This window comes from Oncorhynchus masou, chromosome 21 (assembly GCF_036934945.1).
Source record: "Oncorhynchus masou masou isolate Uvic2021 chromosome 21, UVic_Omas_1.1, whole genome shotgun sequence".
Taxonomy (NCBI): domain Eukaryota; kingdom Metazoa; phylum Chordata; class Actinopteri; order Salmoniformes; family Salmonidae; genus Oncorhynchus; species Oncorhynchus masou.
Genome location: NC_088232.1, coordinates 55,648,516 through 55,654,515, shown reverse-complemented (window position 1 = coordinate 55,654,515; position 6,000 = coordinate 55,648,516).

The following is a 6,000-nucleotide window of genomic DNA, read 5'->3' as shown; positions in this document are numbered from 1 at the left end:
AGGATAGATAAAACAGCAGCAGTGTATGTGATGAGTCAAAAGAGTTAGTGACAAAAGGGTCAATGTGGGTAGCTATTTAGCAGTCATGGCTTGGAGGTAGAAGCTGTTCAGGGTCCTGTTGGTTTCATGCTTGGTGCATCGGCATCGCTTGCTGTGTGGTAGCAGAGAGAACAGCCTGGCTTGACTTTAAAGCGCCTTCCTCTGACACCACTTGGTATAGAGGTCCTGGATGGCTGGGAGCTCGGCACCAGTGATGTACTGGGCCCTACGCATTACCCTCTGTAGAACCTTGCAGTCGGATGCCAAGTAGTTGCTGTATCAAGCGGAGATGCAACCAGTCAGGATGCTCTCAATGACAGAGCTGTAGAACATTCTGAAGATCTGAGAGCCCACGCCAAATCTTATCAGTCTCCTGAGGGGGAAGAGGTGTTGTAGGAACTTCTTCATGACTGTGTTGGTGTGTTTGGACCATGATAATTCCCTTGTGATGTGGACAACTAAGAACTTGAAGTTGTTGACCCGCTACAGCCCTGTCTATGTGGATGGGGGCGTGTTCGGCCCTCTGTGTCCTGTAGTCCACAATCAGCTCCTTTGTCTTGCTGACATTGATTGAGAGGTTGTTGTCCTGGCACCACACTGCCAGGTCTCTGACCTCCTCCCTATAGGCTGTCTCATCTTCAGTGATCAGGCCAACCACCGTTGTGTTGTCAGCACACTTGATGGTGTTGGAGTCATGCACAGCCACGCAGTCGTGGGTAAACAGAGAGTACAAGAAGGGACTAAGCACGCATCCCTGAGGGTCCCCATGTTGAGGGTCAGCGTGGCGGAGGTGTTGTTACCTACCCTCACCACTTGGGGTGGCGCATCAGAAAGTCCAGGATCCCGTTGCCGAGGGAGGTGTTTAGTCCCAGGTTCCTTAGCTTAGTGCTTTGAGGGCACTATGGTGTTGAACGCTGAGTTGTAGTCAATGAACAGTATTCTCAAGTAGGTGTACCTCTTGACCAGGTGGGAAAGGGCAGCATGGTGTGCAATAGAGATAGCATCATCTGTGGATCTGTTGGGGCAGTATACAAATTGGAGTGGGTCCAGGGTGTCTGGAATGATGACGTTGATGTGAGCCACGACCAGCCTTTCAAAGCATTTCATGGCTACAGATGTGAGTACTACGGGGCGATAGTCATTTAGACAGATTACCTTGGCGTTATTGGGCATAGGGACTATGGTAGTGTTCTTGAAACATGTAGGCATTAGAGACTGGGTCAGGGAGAGGTTGAAAATGTCTGTGAAGACACTTGCCAGCTGGTCAGCACATGCGCCGAGTACACTTCCTGGTAATCCGTCTGGCCCTGCGGCCTTGTGAATGTTATCCAAAGTAAGAGGTTTAAACAGGTTATGGAGAGCGAGATCACCCAGTTGTCCAACAGCTGTTGCTCTCATGCATGGTTCAGTGTTGCTTGCCTCGAAGCAAGCATAGAAGGAATTTTGCTCGTCTGGTAGGCTAGCGTCACTGGGCAGCTCCCGGCTGGGTTTCCCTTTATAATCTGTGATAGTTTGCAAGCCCTGCCACATCCAATGAGCGTCAGAGCTGGCATAGTAGGATTCGATCTTAGTCCTGTTTTGACTGTTTGATGGCTCGGAGGTCGTAGCGGGATTTCTTATAAGCGTCCGGATTAGTGTCCTGTGCCTTGAAAGCGGCAGCTGTAGCCGTTAGCTCAGTTTGGATGTTACCTGTAATCCATGGCTTCTGGTTGGGATATGTACAGTATGTACAGTCTCTGTGGGGATGACGTTATAGATGCACCTATTAATGAAGCCGGTGACTGATATCAGATATTATTGGATGATTCCCAGAACATATTCCAGTCTGTGCTAGTGAAACAGTTCTGTAGTTTAGCATCCGCTTCATCGGACCACTTCCGTGTTGAGCGTGTCACTGGTACTTCCTGTTTGAGTTATGGTCAGATTTGCCAAATGGAGGGTGATCTAGAGTTTTGTATGCGTCTGTGTGTGGAGTAAGGGGGATCTAGAGTTTTGTATGCGTCTGTGTGTGGAGTAAGGGGGATCTAGAGTTTTGTATGCGTCTGTGTGTGGAGTAAGGGGGATCTAGAGTTTTGTATGCGTCTGTGTGTGGAGTAAGGGGGATCTAGAGTTTTGTATGCGTCTGTGTGTGGAGTAAGGGGGATCTAGAGTTTTGTATGCGTCTGTGTGTGGAGTAAGGGGGATCTAGAGTTTTGTATGCGTCTGTGTGTGGAGTAAGGGGGATCTAGAGTTTTGTATGCGTCTGTGTGTGGAGTAAGGGGGATCTAGAGTTTTGTATGCGTCTGTGTGTGGAGTAAGGGTGATCTAGAGTTTTGTATGCGTCTGTGTGTGGAGTAAGGGTGATCTAGAGTTTTGTATGCGTCTGTGTGTGGAGTAAGGGTGATCTAGAGTTTTGTATGCGTCTGTGTGTGGAGTAAGGGTGATCTAGAGTTTTTTCGCCTCGAGTTGCACAGGTGACATGCTGGTTAAAAATGAGGTAAAAACGGATTTCACTTTCCCTGCATTAAAATCACCGGCCACTAGGAAAGCTGCAAAGATTGTGTCATGCCTTTATCGACACAATCTATATTTAGGCTAGTTAAAACGCTGTAAACAAAAGGCAAACGGAATGGAAACCGCTCATGAGTACAGCAACACATTGTCATATGGCACAATACACTTCTGTGGATCAAATTCAACCCACCTAATAATTTAAGCAATGCCAGCCTACCATAAACACATTTCCAATACGTACAGTTCCATTTCCAACCAGGAAGACCAACAGGTTACCAAGAAAACCATAATAGAATGTATTTATTTCTATGATGGAACATACCGACATGTAGCGGTCGGTTCTTGCATTGGAATTACATTGGATTTTGCTGAATAACAGAGTATTCCAGCCGCTCTTGTCTTCCAGGCTAACCTGGGCTGGCTCCTCTGTTTCAAGATTGTTAGGAACAGTCAGAGGTGAAGGTGGCTGTGAAGCCAATATCCTGGCAGAGCTTGTGGAAGGGTGGGTAGGCCATCATGGCTGCTGGGCTTAGCGGTGTCATCAGTGGTTTGATGCTGCTGCAGCTGCTCAACGCTCTCCTCCTTTTGGCTTTGTTCGGGTACTTTGGCGAAGCCAATTTCTGACATCCATCGTGGCAGTGGCAGATTAGCTGGTTTGAGCTAGTTAAATAGGTTAAGGCTAATAACACAACGTTTTTTTACAGCTAGCTAATAAGCTAACTAAACTCCGTAGTGGTGGGGCGTGAGGCAGAGTTGAGTGAAGCAGCTTCAATGGTAAACTTGACTCCACCCTTATAAATCAAACTCAGATATTACAGGCGAAGGCTTATCACGCTATTCACTTAGCCTACCACAGATAAGAAGCGTTTCCTCACGCTTTCTATGGAAACTCAATGGAGTCATACTGTACCTAACCACACCAGTGGCTTTCCATAGCCCCCATACATACACTGCAGCGTGCGCTGTCCATTCTGCTGACACAGTGCAGCGGAGATATAGATTTTGTGCCAGACTGTCACTCAATAATTTAGACTTTTTTGCAACTCTACAAGACCAAAAGTATGTGGACACCTGCTTGTCTAACATCTCATTCCAAAATCATGGCCATTAATATGGAGTTATAACAGCCTCCACTCTTCTGGGAAGGCTTTCCACTAGATGTTGGAACATTGCTGCTATAACAGCCCCCACTCTTCTGAGAAAGGCTTTCCACTAGATGTTGGAACATTGCTGTGAGGACTTGCTTCCATTCAATAAAAATAGTATTAGTGAGGTCTGGCACTGATGTTGGGCTTTTAGGCCTGGCTTGCAGTCGGTGTTCCAATTCATCCCAAATGTGTTCAATGGGGTTGAGGTCAGGGCTCTGTGCAGGCCAGTGAAGTTCTTCCACACTGATCTCGACAATCCATTTGTGTATAGACCTCTTTGTGCACGGGGGAATTGTCATGCTGAAACAGGAAAGGGTCTTCCCCAAACTGTTACGACGAAGTTGGAAGCAGAGATTCGTCTAGAATGTAATTGACTACTGTAGCATTAAGATGTCCCTTGACTGGAACTAAGGGGCCTAGCCCAAACCATGAAAAACAGCCCCAGACCGTTATTCCTCCCCCACCAAACTTTACAGTTGGCACTATGCATTGGGGCAGGTAGCGTTCTCCCGGGAACCATCAAACCCAGATTCGTCCGTCAGACTGCCAGATGGTGAAGCATGAATCATCACTCCAGAGAACGCTTTTCCACTGCTCCAGAGTCCAATGGCAGCGAGCTTTACACCACTCCAGTCGATGCTTGGTATTGCGCATGGTGATCTTAGGCTTGTGTGCGGCTGCTTGTCCACGGATACCCATTTCATGAAGCCCCCGACAAACAGTTGTTGTGCTGATGTTGCTTCCAGAGGCAGTTTGGAACTAAGTAGTGATTGTTGCAACCGAGGACAGATGATTTGTACGCGCTTCAGCACTCGGCGATCCCGTTCTGTGAGCTTGTGTGGCCTTCCACTTTGCGGCTGAGGTGTTGTTGCTCCCAGATGTTTCCACTTCACAATAACAACACTTCCAGTTGATTGGGGCTGCTCTAGCTGGGCAGAAATTGGACAAACTGACTTGTTAGAATGTGGCATCCTATGACGCTGCCAAGTTTGTCACTGAGCTCTTCAGTAAGGTCGATGAAGTTTAACGGCGGTTGGCATTCAATAAATGGGGCATTACCACCACCTACTAGACTGGAGTATAACTCCCTTATGCTTTGCTTGAAAATAAAAATCAACAAATACCCTACACTCACTACAAACCCACCACCCTACTTCACTATTTAAACATCCTACCATCTAACCCTACACTCATTAACAACCTACCACCCTACTCCACTATTTAAATACCCTACCATCTAACCCTACACCCCCCCACCCTACTCCACTATTTAAATACCCTACCATCTAACCCTACACTAAAACCCACCACCCTACTCCACTATTTAAATACCCTACCATCTAACCCTACACTCATTAACAACCTACCACCCCACCCACTATTTAAATACCCTACCATATAACCCTACACTAAAACCCACCACCCTACTTCACAATTTAATGAGTGTAGGGTTAGATGGTAGAGTATTTAAATAGTGGAGTGGGGTAGGGGGGTTTTAGTGTAGGGTTAGATGGTAGGGTATTTAAATAGTGGAGTAGGGTGTTTTTTTAGTGTAGGGTTAGATGGTAGAGTATTTAAATAGTGGAGTAGGGTGGGGGGTTTGTAGTTAGTGTAGGGTTAGATGGTAGGGTATTTAACAACCGACCACCCTACTCCACTATTTAAATACCCTACACTCACTGAAAACCCACCACCCTACTCCACTATTTAAATACCCTACACTCACTAAAAACCCACCACCCTACTCCACTATATAAATACCCTACACTCACTAAAAACCCACCACCCTACTCCACTATATAAATACACTTTTCCCAGCGCATACTTCACCCTTTAACACCTCACACGGGTTTCCTACATATACATCCTTACCCAACAAACGCATTCCAACAAGAAGCGATTCATTATCATTATTACACGTATTCTCCAATTCAAATTTAGACAATGTCCTTTTTGTTGCAGTTTTCGTTACTGCTGTCGTCCATTCAGAACGTTTGTCTTCACCAACTGTTCGATGCACGGCTTGATTTTGAACTCAGCATTCACTTCCGCCATCTTTTCCTGAACCAGAACCGGAGTTCTCCCCTGTGCCCCTATAGGAATTCATAGGGTTAACCAATCAAACTCAGATCAGACATCAATAGAGTACACAGATCGTATTATCAACATTTAGATACATGAATAGAATATTACTTACTGGTACACATTATGATTCTGTATAATTTCGTTATTATTAATGCATTTTAAATAATATCACACTACTTGTCTCATGCCATGAACATGCATAGCCATCTCGAAACAACTCTGATGTTTTTTCTCA